At 43.5% G+C, this 20353-nt stretch overlaps 1 protein-coding gene across 2 annotated transcripts in view; it reads right to left on the bottom strand.

The window, feature by feature from the left end:
- The window catches only part of KCNH8 (potassium voltage-gated channel subfamily H member 8), a 492644-nt gene that overhangs the window by 66283 nt on the left and 406008 nt on the right, over positions 1-20353 (bottom strand). The window lies entirely within an intron of this gene.

The following is a 20353-nucleotide window of genomic DNA, read 5'->3' as shown; positions in this document are numbered from 1 at the left end:
CCTCCTCGAGTTGTCATTATTAGTGCCTGCTGGCTGTTCAATTCATAATTTGAAGATCTTTCCATTTTCCCCCCTAACTTGGCATCTTGCTTGCTTCATATTTCTGACTCTTTGGCTACGGTTAACTAGTCAAAGCTGCTGCTCTTCTGGTGTTGCAGATTTCTGGGTTTAAACAGGGAGCCTGTGGAAGCCCCGAATCTAGTGAAACTGGAGTCTGCCAGCCCTTCCTGCCGAGCGCATTCTGCGCCGTGGTGGAAGCAGGCTGTGTCTGCCATATGCCTTCCTCTCTGCTGTCCTCATCCTTTTAGGGGACTTCAGGGGAAAAGCACTGTAAAGATGTTTACCTTAGGATTCTGTAACTTGTTTTTAATCTTAGTTTAATTTCCACTAACTTAGCTAATTTACAACAGCTTTAACCAGACTACCCACTGACTCCAAGCCCTAACACTTGACTCTAGGTTTGGGATGAGAGGAATGCATTTATGGGATTAGTGTGAAGATACGTCACACCTGCTCAAGGATGAACTTTGCAACATGAACAGACCAGCATAGCCCAAACAGTGAAACATTTACCACAATAAAACATTCAGGGTTATTCTAACAAGTCCTACGAGGCCAAATTCTTGAACAACAAAACCAGAGTAAAATTATGTTTTTAAGAAGTCCTAACATATCCACAGGAAAAGTATTTGCTGACTGATGGAGAAATGTGAACAAATTTCAGGGGATATATGTAAACATATAACTGATCCACTTTGCTGTACAGCAGAAACTAATACAATATTGTAAAGGAATTATACTCCAACAAAAATTAATAAAATAATCATAAACAAATTCAAATATTTAAGATATTGCTTCTTTAACCTCCTCTCTCAGTCCCTCTGCTAAACTATACGGATGTGTGCAAGTCTGTGCGTACATGCAGGAGACACTGAGAATGTGCTATCTGTTGACAAATGTGATAATATTTGCACACCAAAGAGATTTTTATTTCAGTTAATAAAAAGGCTTCCAACTTACAAGGATGAAACTGAGTCTGGAAAGAAACTGGAGTACTATTTTGTATATTTGAATTGATGATGGAATAAGGATTTTACAAGTTTACTCTCAAACACGGAGCAAGTGAAGAATAAAGAACAATAACGTGTATAGCAGACTGAAATGCATATATTTGAATGGGAAGAAATTCTCCCAGAGCTCAGCTGTGACCACAGGGTTATTTAATAAATGGATGGATTCATGAGCAATTCAAAGCACAAACATCAGGGGAGAGCCCAAGTCAAATGGCCAGACTACAGTAGTTCTGTTGTCTTTCTTGTGTTCTTGTTAATGACATGTCCTTCCTGAAATACTAAGGTACATTGAGTTTTTGATGAGACATGACAAGTAATAGCATTAGGGTTAAGAAGATTAAAGTGACAGTTATTCTGGAACTTGAGGATAGCTTCTGCTGTAACATACAGGAACTTCAGGATAGCTTCAGAATGCCTGAAGTACAACGGCTCCTTTTAGGAGAATTATGTTCTGATTTGTGGCAGAGTGCTTTGGTGGACAAATGTCCTAGTCTGGGATTCTGAAAACCAGAGTCCGACTCAATTTTACCCTGCTTGATTCCCTCATTGATTTTGTAATCTCAGGCGGTGTGCTACCTGGACACCCAGCTCCTTCACCTGCAAAGCAGAAACAGAATCCAGACTCTCAGGGGTGATGCAAAGATGGCAAGTTAAATTAAATGAGATACTGTGAACAAATTGCCCTGCTCACAAATACGTATTTAATAAACATTAGTATCCTTCTGTCAGTGGTGTGCGTGTGTGCTAAGCCATGTCAGTCGTGTCCGACTCTTTGCAACCCCACGATTGTAGCCCTCCATGCTCCTCTGTCCATGGGATTCTCCAGGCAAGCGTACTGGAGTGGGTTGCCATGGCCTCCTGCAGGGGGTCTTCCTGACCCAGGGACCAAACTCCTGTCTCTTACCCCCTGCACCGGCAGGCACCGTCTTTACCACTGGTGCCACCCGGGAAGCCCTGCTGTCAGAAGCTGCACTGCTAAATAAATTTCAGTTGACAAGAGAAGTTAAAACCGGATCAGATTCAGTGTGATCACTGGATGGAATCTTTTGAAGCACATTTGAAACACATGCTTTTATGTGGTTGATGGGAGATTTACCCCAGAGGGAACTTATTTGTGCAAAGGGCATATTCTAACACTCTTTGGTCTATAAGATAGGAATTTAGTTCTGTGAGTAAATTTTCTGAGCCCTTCCTCTTTAAGCCACTTGTAATCTAAAGAAAAACTGAGTTTCATCAGCCAGTACACTAGGTGCCTTCCCGTTCTAACGTTCTATTATTTTGTGGATATGGAAACGTGTCTATATACAAAGGAATGAATCAAATTCCAATAAGTATTCATCAAGCACGTACTTTGTGCCAGCAATTTCACGAGGAAAAGGATTCAAAGATGAATAAAATGAAGTTATTGCTCTCAAGGAAGTTATATGTATACAATTGAGCTCTCTACTTACAACTTTGTTGAATTCTTATGATTCATTTTTCAAAAACCCTCATTAAAGTATAACCTACAGAAAAAAGTGCACAAATCAAAAGCATTACTGCTTGATGAATTATCAGAAAGTTCTGTGATTCAGTTTTTACTTATATTTTGGCATGTGAAGCTCATTTCCCATGGAAACCTCTTTCCTGTCAATGCTCCATTAGCTACAGTACAGCTGGAGTTCAGGGCTCAGAGAACTGAGAACAGGGCAGGAATTTCTAACTGCTTTGCTGGATAAACCGACGCTAAGTTTCAGTTGGATTTTGGAGTCAGGTGGTTTGGGACTGAAAATGTTGTTCTTGATTTCCTTGGGTATTTGCTGAGGAGACCATGGAATTCTTCAGGCCAGAATACTGGAGTGAGTAGCCTTTCCCTTCTCCAGGGGATCGTCCCAACCCAGGGATCAAACCCACGTATCCTGCATTGAAGGCGGATTCTTTACCAGCGGAGCTGCAAGAGAAGCCCAAGAATACTAGAGTGGGTAGCCTATCCCTTCTCCAGGAGATCTTCCTGATCCATGAATTGAACTGGGGTCTCCTGCTTTGCAGGAGAAAGCAATGGCACCCCACTCCAGTACTTTTGCCTGGAAAATCCCATGGACGGAGGAGCCTGGTAGGCTGCAGTCCATGGGGTCGCTATAGTCAGACACGACTGAGTGACTTCACTTTCACTTTTCACTTTCCTGCATTGGAGAAGGAAATGGCAACCCACTCCAGTGTTCTTGCCTGGAGAATCCCAGGGACGGGGAAGCCTGGTGGGCTGCCATCTATGGGGTCGCACAGAGTCGGACACGACTGAAGTGACTTAGCTTAGCTTAGCTCCTGCTTTGCAGGTGGATTCTTTACCATCTGAGCTATGATCTTATCCTTAATCAGTCTTCGTGTCTAGTATATGAACTTAACAACCTATCTCCATGATTGCTGTGGGGATAAAAATGCTAATGTCCATAAAGTGCTTCGCATACGATTTGGTTCATCAGAGCCATGATACCATCCATCAGCAGGATCAGCATAATCTTCAGTTCACGGAGCCTTTGTCAGGAGGGCAGGCCTCTGTTATCCCCAGTCTACAGATCGGGGATATGCAGATGGAAGGATGCAAGCTCTGGACTCGGAAGACTTAAACAGGCCCTGAGAATGCAGTGTGGAATGGAGACCTGAGTCCCTCCTAGTAGGGCAGGATTGAGAACTCCTGGTGGAGGGAGCCTCAACAGTTTTTCTTTCTCAAAGGACTGCATGCAAGTTGAGTTCTGCTGGTGTGGGTGTGCGTGTGTGTACACTTGCAGATCTGATTCCTTTTATTTCAGGCTGAACATCTGCTGTTCCCTGCGGGGTGGAAGTAACCAGGGAGGTAGAGAATGAAAGACCTGGTTTTTCTTGGTCTTGTTTATGGGGTGGCAGGTGGCCTTTTCATCCTCTGACTTCCCCAACTCAGCTAACCCCCATCTCCCCACAAGGAGCTTAAAAATCTAACCGCTCACTGTTCAACTTGCAAACACAAGCTGAAATCCCCAGATGCCACTGAAACGTGGCTGAGCTCTTTCCAGGGTATGTCTCACACCATTTGATTGACAAAAGGCTACACAGGAGAGAATCCAGAGGAGATGAAGCAGGAGCCCATTCAGAGAGGTGTAAAGCTTTTCCCGTGTCCTCTATGTTATGTGCTTTTCTCTTTAATACATATTTAAATGGAATTCGGTTTCTAAGAAAATGTTGCTGAGATATGATTGTACAACCCACACAGTGACATAATGACCCACAGTTGGTTCATTTGTCTAAGTGCCTCTGACCACCCCCCTCCCCTTTTCTGGATCTTGTCTCTTATTTCAACTCTTCAGCCCACGGGGTTGTCATGGAAACCACTGTGGTTCTACCACAGTGCGATCTCTCTGTATCCTTGACGACCCCTCCCCTTACCACATACACACACACACGTGCATGCACACACACACACTGATAAAACCTGAGTGGGCACTTGACGTGAGCTGAGTCACTCCATCTTTCCCCAGGAATTTGGAATCAACTAAGAGTCTAGCTTAATTTCTTGCCCCCTCGAATTGAGAAGCGGTTATTGTCACCACTTACTGCCATTTGGAGGAGGAAAGAAAGATGGCAAATACCCTGAAGGAAAGAAGGACGGAGAGAAAGAGAAGAGGAAGAGATGGAGAGGAAATAGAATAAGAAATGGAGTTTGAGAGCCTGGTTGTAAGAATCCCGACATCTAGGTGTACATGTTACAGTGAAAGTGAGGTCGCTCGGTCGTGTCCGACTCTTTGTGACCCTGTGGACAGAGGAGCCTACCAGGCAAGGTTTTCCAGGCAAGAATACTGGAGAGGGCTGCCCTTTCCTTCTCCAGAAATTTCCCCTTTTACATTTCTTCTTTTACAGAGGAGACAGAGTGACAGTAAGTCTGGTGTATTTTATTTGATTCTGTCAGAAAACTATAATTCTTATGATAAATCTGACTTTAGTGCTTTACTTGAGTTGGAATTTTTTTTTTTTTTTCTTTAGTCAAAATCAATGGAAATTCATCTCTCACAGTTGTGGAGGCTGGGCTGGAAGACTCCATATCTGGCAGTGCCCACTTCCAGATTCACACAGGGTGTCCCTCACCAGGCCCTCACATGCCAGAGCAGTGGGACAGTTCTCAGGCTCTGTTTCATAAGGGCACGAATCCCATTCAGGAGGGCTCCATCCTCAGGATTCAGTCGCCCCAAGGCCGCCACCTCCTAACACCATCACACTGAGGGTTAGGTTTCAGCATATGGATTTCGGGGGGACATCACATTCAGGCCACAGAACTTGACTTCTGTTGTCTTGCTGGTCTGTTTGCTTTCTATAGTTTAGGTTGTTTTTCACACTGGTTTCACTTTTCAGAAACTCAGATCACTTTATTATTTTTTTTGCCACTGATTTACAAACTTTATTGAAATGAAAAATCAAATTGCTGTTCATTTAGTGCCTTATTTAAACAAGTTAACTAAACCAACAGCAATTTAGTTTGCTTTTAAAACTGCATTTCTGAGTATTGCATGTGCAGTCGGTTTTAAAGAAATAATTAACATACACCAAAATGCATACATCTTAAGTGAACAGCTTGATGAATTACTTCCCTAGGATCCAGCAGTTTCACTCCTAGATATTAACCCAAGAAAAAAGGAAAGGATATGTCCACAGAAGGTCATAGATAGGAATGTTTAAAGCAGCCTTACTCGTAACAATCCCAAACTGGGACCAATCCCAAATCCATCAACAAGAGAATAGGTTTTCAAATCATATACTGATGTAACGGAACATTTAACAACGAAAAAGAACTGGTATACTCAACACCGTGCAGGTATCTCAGAAACATTAGGTTAAGCGACAGAAGCCACATTCAAAAGTGTGCATACTGAACGGTTTCATCTTCCTGACACCAGAATACTGGCAAAACTAATCTATGTTGATGGAAATCAGATAGCAGTGGTGGGGAGGCTGATGGAAATTTCTAGGGGAATGGACATATTCTGTTTCTTGGTTCTGGGGCTAAGTTACATGGGTGTTTATCACTGAGTTGGATTTCTATTGCCTACGGTAGATGTCCTCATTCTAAATTGCCCCCTAATTTACCAAGTTTCTCAGGACAGCCCATTTGCCAACACTCCATACTAACTCTGTCCTACAATTAAAAAAAAAAAAAAACTAGTCTGTAGTTTAAGAAGGTGTGATGCTAACTTTCTTAAATAGACAGAGTACCTGAAGAACTATGGATGGAGGTTCATGACATTGTACAAGAGGCAGTGATCAAGACCATCCCCAAGAAAAAGAAATGCAAAATGGTTGTCTGAGGAGGCCTGACAATTAGCTGTGAAAAAAAGAGAAGCTAAAGGCAAAGGAGAAAAGGGAACATATACCCATTTGAATACAGAGTTCCAAAGAATAGCAAGGAGAGATAAGAAAGCCTTCCTCAGTGGTCAATGCAAAGTAATAGAGGAAAATAATAGAACGGGAAAGACTAGAGATCTCATCAAGAAAATTAGAGATACCAAGGGAACATTTCATGCAAAGATGGGCACAATCAAGGACAGAAATGGTATGGACTTTACAGAAGCAGAAGATATTAAGAAGAGGTGGTAAGAATACACAGAAGAACTGTACAAAAAAGATCTTCATGACCCAGACAACCATGATGGTGTGATCACTGACCTAGAGCCAGACATCCTGGAATGTGAAGTCAAGTGGGCCTTAGGAAGCATCACTACAAACAAAGTTAGTGGAGGTGATGGAATTTCAGTTGAGCTATTTCAAATCCTAAAAGATGATGCTGTGAAAGTGTTGCACTCAATATGTCAGCAAATTTGGAAACTCAGCAGTGGCCACAGGACTGGAAAAAGTCAGTTTTCATTCCAGTCCCAAAGAAAGGCAATGCCAAAGGATGCTCAAACTACCACACAGTTGCACTCATCTTACAGTCTAGCAACATAATCCTCAAAATTCTCCAAGCCAGGCTTCAACAGTACTTGAACTGTGAACTTCCAGATGTTCAAATTGGTTTTAGAAAAGGCAGAGGAACCAGAGATCAAATTGCCAACATCCGCTGGATCATCGAAAAAGTGAGAGAATTCCAGAAAAACATCTATGTCTTCTTTATTGACTATGCCAAAGCCTTTGACTGTGTGGATCACAACACTGTGGAAAATTCTTCAGGAGATAAGAATACCAGACAGCCTGACCTGCCTCCTAAGAAATCTGTACGCAGGTCAAGAGGCAACAGTTAGACCTGGACGTGGAACAGCAGACGGGTTCCAATTTGGGAAAGGAGTACGTCAAGGCTGTGTATTGTCATCCTGCTTATTTAACTTATATGCAGAGTACATCATGAGAAACACTGGGCTGGAAGAAGCACAAGCTGGAATCAAGATTGCTGGGAGAAATATCAATAACCTCAGATATGCAGATGACACCACCCTTATGGCAGAAAGCAAAGAAGAACTAAAGAGCCTCTTAATGAAAGTGAAAGAGGAGAGTGAAAAAGGTGGCCTAAAACTCAACATTCAGAAAACTAAGATCATGGTATCCCATCACTTCATGGCAAATAGATGGGGAAACAGTGGAAACAGTGACAGACTTTATTTTGGGGGCCTCCAAAGTCACTGCAGATGGTGACTGCAGCCATGAAATTAAAAGACGCGCTTGCTCCTTGGAAGAAAAGTTATGACCAATCTTGACAGCATACTAAAAAGCAGAGACATTACTTTGCCGACAAAGATCCATCTAGTCAAAGCTATGGTTTTTCCTGTGGTCATGTATGGATGTGAGAGTTGGACTGTGAAGAAAGCTGAGCCCCGAAGAATTGATGCTTTTGAACTGTGGTGTTGGAGAAGACTCTTGAGAGTCCCTTGGACTGCAAGCAGATCCAACCAGTGAATACTAAAGGAAATCAGTCCTAAATATTCATTGGAAGGACTGATGGTAAAGCTGAAACTCCAATACTTTGGCCACCTGATGTGAAGAGCTGACTCATTGGAAAATACCCTGATGCTGGGAAAGGTTGAAGGCAGGAGGAGAAGGGGATGACAGAGGATGAGATGGTTGGATGGCATCACCAACTTGATGGACAAGAATTTGAGTAAGTTCCAGGAGTTGGTGATGGACAGGGAAGCCTGGCATGCTGCAGTCCATGGGGTTGCAAAGAGTTGGATACAACTAGCGACTGAACTGACTGAACTGATGCTAACCTCTTTCTTTTGCTTTACAGATTTTGCAGGTTATAAAGCCTTCATCTCTCTGAGGCTAGAGCCCAAGCAGAAGAAACAGAGCTTCAGGGCTAGAGGGGAGTGTAAACCTAGAGTTCTGGGGAGTCCAGTCCTCCTTAAGATCAACTTTTTATTCCTATTGTGCATTTTTAGTATAAAAGAAAATATTGTGAATGATTCGGCCAAAAACTGTTGGGTGCTACAGATACAAGACTGACCATGGAGGAGGGCATGAAGCCGTTAGCACAGCAACCACTAAGAAGAGGAGAGGACACTGGAGTGATCTTGCTGCAGCCCGAGCAAACAGGGTGGGCCGCCACACGTGAGAAATTCAGCAGCAGCTGCATTTACTCAGTGCCACGAGCCAGGCGGCGGTGCCAGGCCCCGAGGACTCGGACTGAAACATCGGCCCTCCCTTCAGGGCGCTGTGCTTGCCACGCTTTCTTTTTCTCTTCTGGACATTACGAAAGTATGAGAACACATTTATAGGAGACTTGGAAAATAAGAACAAAGTTACATATAGTTCCACTATATATTACAGTTATTTTTTAAGTAGACAAATTAAGATTTTGAGTTAGCGTTTCAATATCAAAGTTTCAAAAACGAATAGAATGAATAAACAGAAAAGTAGAAGGATGTGGTAGGCCTGAAAAGCACCATGAACCGATTCACAGGGTTAAGATTTGTACAATTTTCACACAATAGCAGGGTACAAATTCTATTCACATTCCCATAGACTATAAACCAGGAGCTACTGGAACATATCCAGGGACATAAAACAAGGTGCAAAAACTTCATGGTCCAAAGGCATTGAAATGGTAGAGTCTGTTCTCTTATCACCGTGGAATTACGTTAGAAATCAACATCAAAAAATAGTTCAAAATAACCCACGTATTTTGAAGTACAGTCTCCTTACCAAAAGAGATCTTAGACTTAGCCATTGACAGTCTCAATTAAGTTAAAAGACTGAGAAAACATGGAGGGTGATTGTGAAGAAGAAAGCATTTAAATGAGAAATTAATATCAAAGACACTTAAAAAGCCCCATACTGCATGATTTGGAAATTAAATTTCCACTTTTAAATGATGATCGTATATCTAAGAAGCCATAATAAGGAAAATTAGAAAATACTTTTAACAGAATAAAAATGAAAAGAGAATTTATCAGAATTTGTTGCCTACAGCTAATGTTGCTCAATGCAGCTAAATACGAGTTTGCCGCACCTTCTGAATTCACTGGAAAACATTTGTGTGTTTTAGAAAGTAAAATATACACAGGACGCATGTAAAATTTCTAGACCATTATGTGCTGAGCTTTCCCCAGCATATCTGACGCTGTTGCAAGCATCATAAAAATGTAGGGCGGGTACACAGTTCACTGCAAGACGCTTCCAGGAAGGGTTTTGCTCCTTTAAGGAGGGTTTTTTAAAATACACAACCGGCAAGATTCTTGTTCAGCCTGGGGTGACGAGAAAAGCTGACATGGTAAAATGCCATGTGAGTCCTTCACCGTGCAGCTTTCTAAGAACAACGATCTCAGAAAGGTGTGGAATCAATTCTGTCCTCGTGTTATGTGAGACTGCGCATGCAGTCCACCTGCACACAGGCTACTCTGGAAAGCTACGCATCTGGGCTGTCAGATACGACTTTTAAAATTATTACTATTCAGTAAATCATCTTCAAGAAAATTGCTTCCAAGCAGCCCCATCTTATTTCAGACTGAAATGGGGACTAAATTTAAACCAAGTCCCTCCTTTGGAAATAACTCTCTTTTCAGTTTAATCTTGAAATAAATTATAATACAGGAAGCCAGAGATACTGGCAAATCACAGACTTCACTCGAAAGACACATTCAGGCTTCTCTTTTATCTAAGGGAAAAGCAAGGAGTTGAACCTCATGGACAGAGTACAGCTTAATTATAGAAGAGACCGCCTACTGCCAAAGATCCAGTGGGCACAGCTCAGTGCCCAGGAGTTAGAGGCTTTTCCCAAGTATATTAGCATCTGAGATAGGGCTGCCTTCTGAAAACATAAAACTCAAAGATTCACCTTTGCATATTAAAGACATGGGGTCCATACCCAAATAGAAATATAAATTCATATTCTGGTGTCATTGAGGCTAATTCTGATTAAGAAATATGAGGAATGCTTGACCATCATATATATTACAGACCTTATGCCTCAGTTTACCACTAAGGGCAACAGATGTGTATTACATTCTGATCAAATATTTTATAACCATAGATAAGATGCTCTGCTAGACTCTGGAGTTTTCCACATGTTCGTCTCATCCAAAAAATTAGTGGCCTCGTCTCTGGGCAATAAAAGTGAGGCGAATAACAGTTGAGAATGATTTTACGTTTAACAGCATTAGTGCTGTCATAGTTAATCCGTTTCTACAGAAAATATGTGTGTTAGCTTAGATTTGAAGACAGATATATCTTTTTTCATCTTAACACAACCCAGCATACCAAACCACCTGGAGGAATTACATTACCTATGCAGCAAGAGGTTTTTTTTTCCTCTATCATTTTTTTTCCTATTATTTTTCTACGCCTTTTGAAAACCTCTTGTCTTGAACTTAGGGGAAGTGAAAAAAATCTGTTTTGCAATTTAGCAGTTCTTTCAAATCCTACTACTAGTACTGTCTTTGGTTTTTGTCACTTCTAAGATACGTAATTCTAAATTTCCACATCTTCATTTACTGGCTATATAGGCTGCTGTCTTCAGGAATTTATTCATTTTAACAATTCATTTCACATAGGCTCCAGGTTTTAAACTAAATTTCTGACAATTACTCATTCAGGTATTAAATAGATATTAATGTTGATTCTGAATTATGCTCTGACTTAGGCACTGAAGATATACATGGAACAAGACAAAGCCTTCATAGACATTCTGGCAGGAGAAACTGACAATGAACAAGAAAATATACATATCAATTAACAGATCTTGTTAAAGGCTCTGAAAAAGATAAATAAGGTGAGGTGGCAGGATAAGTGGGAGAGGCCAGCTGCAGGGCAGACGGTCTCAGGCCGGAGCAGCGAGAGCGCATAAAGAAAAGGCAGTCGCGCAAAGGCCCTGAGGCATGAGGGGCACCGGAAACCCGGCGCACGTGAGGAAAGAAAGCAAGCCAGTTTGTTGGAGTGCGATGCTGGACGCTAGATGACATCGGACGCAGGGCTTCCCTGGTGGCTCAGTGGTAAGGAGTCCACCTGCCAAGGCAGGAGGCACGGCTTTGATCCCTGATCCGGGAAGATCCCATGCGCCTCGGAGCCACTGAGCCTGTATCACGGCAACTACTGAGCCTGTGCCCCAGGGCCCCGTGCCCGCGTGCCCTAGAGTCTGTGCTTTGCAACAAGAGAAGCGGCCACGAGAGCGTGCCCTGCACAGCAACAGAGACCCAGCACCCCCAGATATAAAACAAGTAAAAGTTGTAAAAGGTACCAGATGTAATGCTGGACACAAGAGGACATCAGATGCATGAGACAAGTTTGAAAGACAGGCAGGAGTTGGAAGGCAGAGACTCTTGAAAGTCATGGGAAGAAGTCTGGATTTTACTAACAGTTTGTGAGGGCCCACTGAAATACTTTAAGCAACTGAATGACATGATCCAATGTATATTTTGAAAAGGTTTCTCCCACAGACTTGAGGAAAGAGACTGGTAAGGGTTTAAGAGTAGAGATAAGCACAAGGGCAGGAGTCTTCACAGGGATGCTCCTGCATCGCACAACACCACTTCTTCAAGATACAGAAAAAATTCTACATGCATTTAAGATAAAAACTCTACAAAAATAGACACATAGGGAATGTGAGCTTCCCAGGTGGCGCTAGTGGGAAAGAACCCACCTGCCAATGTAGGAGATGTAAGAAATATGAGTTCCATCCCTGGATTGGGAAGAACCCCTGGAGGAGGGCAGGGCACCCCACTCCAGTATTCTTGCCTGGAGAATTGCATGGACAGAGGTGCCTGGTGGGCTACAGTCCATGGGGTCGCAAAGAGTCACACAACGGAAGCGACTTAGCATACATGCACCCTCAACATCATAAAGTCGATGTATGACAAACCCACAGCTTACACCATACTCTGGTGAAAAGCTGAAAGGTTTCCTTCTAAACTAGAGAACAAAACAAGAACGCCCACTCTCATCTGTTTTATTTAACATAGTATTGGAAGTCTTAGCTATGGCAATCAGATAAGGAAAAAAAAAGTCATCCAAATTAAAGAAGAGGTATAACTGTCACCATTTCTAGGTAGCATGTACTATATATAGAACTGTCCCCCCCAAAAGCTGTTAGAACTGATAAATAAGTAAAGTACCAAGATACAAAATTAATATACAGAAATCTATTGCATTTCTATACACTAATAACAAACTATCAGAAAGAGAAATAAAGAAAACAATCCCATATACCTGCAACAAAGAGAGCAAAACACTTAGGGATAAATTTAACCAAGGAGGTAAAAGACTTGTGTTCTGAAAACTGCAAGACATTGAGGAAAGATGACATGAACAAGTGGAAAATTATATTGTGCTCAAGGATTAATGGAGGCTTCCCTGGCAGCTCAGTGGTAAAGAATCCACCTACCAGTGCGGAGATGCAGGCTCGATCCCTGGGTTCGGAAGTTCCCCTGGAGAAGGAAATGGCAACCCACCCCAGTATTCGTGTCTGGAAGATCTCTGACGGAGGAGCCTGGTGGGCTGCAGGCCACGGGGTTGCAAAGCAGTCAGACACGACTTAGCAACTAAACAACAGCAACAACGTGGACGGGAAGAATCGATATCATTAAAATGTCACACTGCGTAAAGCAACCTGCAGATTCAGTGCGATCCCTATCAGAGTATCGGTGACATTTCCCACAAAACTAGAACAAAAACATCCTAAAATTTTTTTGGAACCACAAAAAGTCTCAAACAACCAAAGCAATTTTGAGAAAGAGGAACAAAGCTGAAGATAATCATGCTCCCAGACCTGAAATTATGCTAGAGACCTAGTACTCAAAGAGCACGGTCCTGGCCCAGAAGCAGACATAAAGCTCAGTGGAGCAGAGTGGAGAGCCAGAGGTCAGCCCTCATTCACATGGTCAATTAATCTATGACAAAGGAGGAGGATTATTCAACAGGGAAAAGGTCTCTTCAAAAAATGGTATTGGGCAAAGTGGACAGCTACACGCAAAAGAATGAAATCGGATCATTTTTTATACCTTGCACAAAAACGCACCAAAGATCTAAATGCAGGACCTGGAACTCCTGGAAGGAAACAGGCGGGAGCTTCTTTGGCACTGATCTTAGCAGTGTGTTTTTGGGTGTGTCTCCTCAGGCAAAGGAAACGAAAGCGAAAGGAAACAAACGGACCGGGCTGTACTAAGAGGCTCTCACGTGGGAGGAGACCGTCAGCAAAACCAAGAGACAACCACTGAGCGGGAGAAGGCGTTTGTAAATTCCATATCCAAGAAAGGGTTGATACAAAATATAGGACAAATTCACATAACTCAATATCAGCCCCCAAACACCCCAATTAAGAAACGGGCAGAAGGCGTAAAGTAGCTCTCCACAGAAGACGCGCAGAAGGCCAACAGGCACCTGAGAAGGTGCTCAAGTAACTCACTGGGGTAATGAGCCGCCAGCCCACGCCTCTAAGAATGCCTGTCATTAAAGGAGACAACAAACGGCAGGTGTTGGCGAGGCTGTGGCGGAGAGGAGCCCTCGGTGCTGCTGGCGGAAATCAAATGTAAATACGGCCGCCAAAGAAAACGGTGTGGAAGCTCCTCAAAACACGTAGAATAGAAATACGTGTGTGGCTCAGTTGTGCATGATCCAACAATTCTGAGTATTTATCTGAAGAAGATGAAAACACCGGTATGGAAAGATACATGCACCCCTGTAATCACTGCAGCGCTTACTACAACCAAGACACGGAAGCCGCCTCGGCGTCCACCGACATCTGAACCGATGGAGAAGGCGTGGCGGGCTGCGCGGTGGAGCGTACTCAGCCAGAAAAATGGTAAAAGCCTAGCACTTGCGCAGCACGGTGAACCTGCAGAGTATTTGGCTATGTGAAATAAGTCAGGCAGGAAAACACGCTCCGTTTGAGTCTTACAGGTAGAACCTAAACGACAATACAAAAAAGCAAAACGGAATAAAACAGAAACACACCGGTGGTTGCCAGAGGGGAGAGGGTTTGGGTCTGGGTGGGGAGTAAAGTAGGTGAGAGGGGCTGAGAGGGAAACACTTCTGGCTACGTGAAAAATAAAAAACAAAACCAAACTTCTGGCCCCAAAATCAATAAGTCGCAGGGATATATCATTATACTTACGGACCTACAGCCAATAATATTGTAACAGCTTTGTACGGTGCTGGATGGTGTACTGTAGTGATCATTTCATAAGGTCTAAAAATATTGAATCACTATGTTGCACATCTTAATTTAATATTGTTTGTTAATTATAAGTCAATTTAAAGAAAAAGAATAGATGCAGGGAGAACCATTACATCACTTTTCTTTGGTCATGGTTAGGGAGAAACGTCTCAGCGTGTAACTCCCCTCTATACACCGCCTACAGGGGGTGAGAGCGAGTTGACTCTTCGTTAGTACGAAACTTTACATTTAATTATGTTTAACATACAGGTGTTATCTAATGCGTGTGACCACTCTGGGAAGCTTTCCATTAATTGTGTCTGTACATGTGCTTGTTTCACTCAGGAGTCAGGATTATGGGGTGTGTGGTTTTGTAGCTACCCCGTTGATGCCTGGGGCTTGGTGTGTAGAGAGTGTGTTGCTCAGGGGCTTGGAGTGTTGTGATGAATCAACCCACCATAAACCACCCACGTAGCATCGAAGATGTCAAAATTGGAGGAGAACTGCTGAAAGTGGCTGCTCCTCCAGGCTCCCTTGTCTCTGTTCAGGAATCTTCTCTAAACTTCAGGGTAACCTCTTGTGCTGTCATGGAGGTGGCACTGCCAGGACCTTCACCCAGAGGCCGCTGACCCTCAGGATCCTAGGGAACTCTCTCTCCTGTTACTAGAGAGAGGGAAAGACTGAAGGAGGAGACTTTATTTTTTATGCTGATCAGATTATATGAAATAATGGAAAACTGAGGGAGAAAGTGGAGTACCCAAGACACTTAAAATGTAATAAGCTTCCCGTCAAAGAAATGGTCAGAAGGCCTAAATAAACATGTCTCCAAAGAAGACACACTGATGGCCAGTGCGCACACAAAAAGAGTCTCAATATCACTGATTATTAGAGAAATGCAAATCAAAACTACAATGAGGTGTCATCTCACAGCAATCAGAATGACCATCATGAAAAAACTGCAGTCAATAAGTGGTAAAGAGGGTGTGGAGAAAAGGGAGCCCGCCTACACTGCTGGTGTGGCTGTGACTGGGTGCAGCCACTATAGCGAAGAGAAAGAAGTCTCCTTAAAAGCTAAACAGAGTCACCGTAAGATCCAGCAACCCCCCTCCTCAGCATGGATCTGGAAAAGATGAAACTCTAACTCAAAAAGATACATGCACCTCAGAGTTCACAGCAGCACCATTTACAACAGCCAAGATTCGGGAGCAACCCAAATGTCCATCAACAGAGGAATGGATACAAAAGATGTGGTGCATATACACAACGGAATACTACTCAGCCACAAAAATGAGTAAAGTAATGCCATTCGCAGCAACATGGATGAACCTGGAGGTTATCCTATGACATTGCTTATGTGTGCAATCTAAGAAAATGAATGTGTTTACAAAACAGAAACACACACAGAGACAGAAACCACACTAGGGCGACCAAGGGGAAGGTGGGGAGGGCTAAGTTAGGAGTCTGGGATCAACAAACACACTGTACCAGGTGTAAACTCAATCAACAGCAAGGCCCTGTTGCAGAGCCAGGGGCCACACTCAGTGTCACATGGTGCCCTACGCTGGAAAAGAGCCCGAAAAAGAACATGTGCATATGTGAGACTGAATCACAGCTATACTGGGATTGTTGTACGTCTGAAACATTGTAAGTCAGCTATAATTCAGTTACTGCTGCTGCTAAGTCGCTTTAGTCGTGTCCGACTCTGTGCAACCCCACAGACAGCAGCCTACCAGGCTCCCCCATCCCTGGGATTCTCCAGGCAAGAACACTGGAGTGGGTTGCCATTTCCTTCTCCCATGCATGAAAGTGAAAAGCTCAGTCGTGTCCGACTCTTAGCGACCTCATGGACTGCAGCCTACCAGGCTCCTCCGCCCATGTGATTTTCCAGGCAAGAGTACTAGAGTGGGTTGCCAGTGCCTTCTCCGATACTTCAATTAAAAAAATGGCAAGAAATTTCAGGACCTCCCTGGCAATCCAGTGGTTAGGAATCCATGCTTCCACTGCAGGGGGCATGGGTTTGATCCCTGGTTACAGAACTAAGATCCCTGTATGCCATGCGGCACAGCCAAAAAAAATTAAAAAAAAAAAAAAAGAGTTTCATCGAGTAACCCGTGGTAAGGTAAAACAGGCACTGGTGTTTGCTGCTCCACAGCCACACCCGCAGGTCAGAGTCCGTGACGTTCACACCCAGAAGGTGTCTACATGCGACCGCGTCAATGTCTGATCTTCCGTGTGTTAACACTACTAACTTTGGAAAGCTTATTTTAGATACTCTTCAGTCATTAGTTATCTCAAAATTCTAACGTTAAGGCAAACTAAATTTCACAACCACCAACCGATGAGTCTGTGCGAAAACCAGTTTTACAGGGTTTACCATGAGAAGCTGTGAAGCAGATTTCTCATAATCTCCACAGACAGAAACAGCTGAATTAATCTATGTCAGTATTGGGGTCATCAGGAGATACAAATAAGGGCAAACATATAAAATACACCGAGTGCATAAAATGAGTAATTATCATGAGGTCGGTACTAGCTTGCCTTTTCACAAACTCAGAACACATTTTATACATTTTAATTAATTGGATGAGCTGCCATTCTAAAGTTACACCGTTTATCAGAGTTCTAGATTCACAGCTCACTGTGACATGCATACCTTTCGACTATCTCTTAAAACACTTTGTTTTTATTTCAAAACGGGTTGATGATCACTCCACTCTTTATCCAGATTGGTAATGCTCTCTGTCACCTGATACTTTATAAGCACTTGTGAGAGAAGGTACATCCAGAAGGCAAGATTAGAAAGACACAAACCAATCAGAGAGAGAGTTAAATCCTACCAGACACAGTGGGGAACCTGGGGATGCAGGCAGAGGATGAAGACAGGAGAGGAGGGGAAAGCAGAAATGAAGGGCTGACCGGTGTGGCAGACGGGCCACAGGAGCTTTAAGAGCGAGGACAGAGCGAAGTTATGTCTGCACTGTTTGCATTCCCATGATGCAAGTGTTCCTCCTAGAATCCCTAGACCAAACTTTCACAAAGGATTCAACCCACCGGAAACTCTGTGTGATTGGGTATTTTTGCCCGTGTGGGTGTGGAAATTAAGGAGAGGGGCTGGGTCCACCTTGGTCTGACACCAGAGCAGTTGCAGCCATGATCACAGGTAATCGTCAGAATAGAAGCCCCACACCCCGCCAAAGTCAAAGTATCCTTAGAAATAGCACAAGATTCTATACATATGCATCAGTGGGAAAGAGAGGGAGGGGATAAATGTTTACATACAGCAGAAACTAATAAAACATTGAAAAGCAATTATACCCCAATTAAAAAAATAGCACAAGACTATTTTTAGTCTATTAGACTATTTTTAGACTATTTTTAATCTCCCCAGGATTATAAAATTATTGGTAAGTATGGTCCAAATTTACCTAGCCTTTAGAAGGCATAGCAACCCAGGATCTCGGCTGTCACTGAGTCATGTGGGACTCTTTGCGACTCCATGGACTGTAGCCTGCCAGGCTCCTCTTCCATGGATTTCCCAGGCAGGAACACTGGAGTGGGCTGCCATGCCCTCCTCCAGGGGAGCTTCCCAACCCACAGACAGAACCCAGGTCTCCTGTGTTGCAGATGGTCTCCTGCATTGCAGGTGGATTCTTTACCAACTGAGCTACCAGAATCTTGAATATAGTGTAAATGTAAATTCTGAGTGATACAAGATGAGGAACTATAAAAAATAAAGATTTCAGAGCTCCAGTTCCCATTTACCCTTAAAAATGTGGCTCAGAGGGGTCCTCTGTATAGAAGCATAAGATTTTGTTTCAGCCACAGTGAAATAGCTAATATTGAACTAAAAATAATTATAAAGCTGGACAAAACACATGAAAATAACTGTTTAAAAGCAATGGAGAACAACCGACTCAGGTCAGACTTGAAGGGCTATGACCCCTGAGAAAAGGGAAGTCCATCAGTATATAGGCCAGAATCCACTTTGGGGAGCCTTTCCCCTCTCCAGGGGCACTTCCCACCCCAGGGATCAAACCCAGGTCTCCCACATTGCAGGCGGATTCTTTACCAGCCAAGCCACCAGGAAAGCCCTGAGGGTCACGTTTATCTAAGCGTTTTTCTGAGGGAATCTATTGCTTCACTGTGGGGTGGCAGAGTGTAGGAGAGAGAGGAGCAGTCTTCCTGGAGAAGAGCAATCCATGTGTCCCCAGACTCCCAGGATCTGAGGAGTGAATCCCAGGGAGGAGGCCCCCAGGGGTCAGCCAGCTCCTCACTTAGGGGCACAGGGCAGTCTCCAAGGAGCCCGGGGATTCGGTTCCCTCGTGATGCTCGGGGAGGCTCAGGCTGCAGGAAAGGCATGTCAAATAAGAGAAGCTTTGGGCAACACCCAGGGATTTTAGCAGAGATTCTGAAACATGTCTTAGGGGTGAGAGCTGTACCACCAGGGTCGGGGCAAAACTGAAGCAGATCAACCTAACAAAGCCTAGGAGGAACTGTAGGCAGGGTGAAAGCGATTTGTTGGGTGCTCTGCCTGTCCCAGGAAAACATAACCCTATTAGAAGGAAAATAATACGAACGCTTTTTTCAAGAATGGCTCAGGTGGTAAAGAGTCTGCCTGCAGTGTGGGAGACCCGGGTTCGATTCCTGGGTCAGGAAGATCCCCTGGAGAAGAAAATGGCAACCCGCTCCCGTATTCTTGCCTGGAAAATCCCATGGATGGAGGAGCCTGGCGGGCTACAGTCCATGGGGTTGCAAAGAGTCGGACACGACTGAGCAACTTCACTTTTTTCATAAACAACATCTACATTGAAGCAAAGTCATGATATCTGTTTGAAAAATAGTAGAGGAAGGAAAGTGACCTCAAAAACAAAAAAACAACCCCTCCCCCCCAAAATAACAGATAAAGAAAAGAGTCTCATTGGCCTTTCAGACACTGGAGGCTTAAAATCACTGTGATGAATGTTTCAGCAAAGACAAAAGGAGAATTAAAAAATGGATTAAAGGTAAGACTTTTTAAAAGTAATTGAATGAAATCTTGGGGTTGAGAGCCAATATTTTCCATTTGTCCATGTTGAGGACATGTTGGCTCTCTCTTTGCTAGCGGTAAAGAACCTGACTGCCAGTGCAGGAGACGTGGGTTCAATCTCTGGGTCGGGAAGATCCCCTGGAAGAGGATATATATATGTGGGTTGCCATATAACCCATGGCAACCCACTCCAGTATCCTTGCCTGGAAATTTCCATGGCCAGAGGAGCTGTGTGTGTGATCACACTCGTTACTTAACCATTCTGCATCTGTTTTCTGTCCTGTAAAACCTGACACTTAGCTTCAACAGAGGCTTTCGGCACTGAATAAAACGCTTTACACTGACGGAGTCCTTAACACAAAAAGTTTCGAAATAAATATTTCCACCTCCTTTGCCCTTTGCCTCCATCCATGGAGAGATGTACGCATTCGAAACTGGTAATCCTGAGCTTCAGAAGGGGCACCATCCGTGTTCTGTCTGTCATTTGATGTCCTCAACCAAGAGGAAGTCAAACAACTTGGATTCCTTCTTTACCGACAGTTTGGAGAATGCTGATGACGATGTCCCCACAATGTGGGTTAGTCAAAACAAGAGCCTCACTTCTTAAACCCTTAAGGAAAAAAATCGAGACTAGCAAGTCTCTGGGGCAGAGCTCAAGGCAGCAGATGAAGGCGTCTGCTG

The sequence above is a fragment of the Bos indicus genome, chromosome 1 (assembly GCF_029378745.1).
Source record: "Bos indicus isolate NIAB-ARS_2022 breed Sahiwal x Tharparkar chromosome 1, NIAB-ARS_B.indTharparkar_mat_pri_1.0, whole genome shotgun sequence".
Classification (NCBI taxonomy): Eukaryota; Metazoa; Chordata; class Mammalia; order Artiodactyla; family Bovidae; genus Bos; species Bos indicus.
The sequence above is the reverse complement of the archived record's forward strand: the minus strand, read 5'-3'. Positions and strand labels throughout refer to the sequence as shown.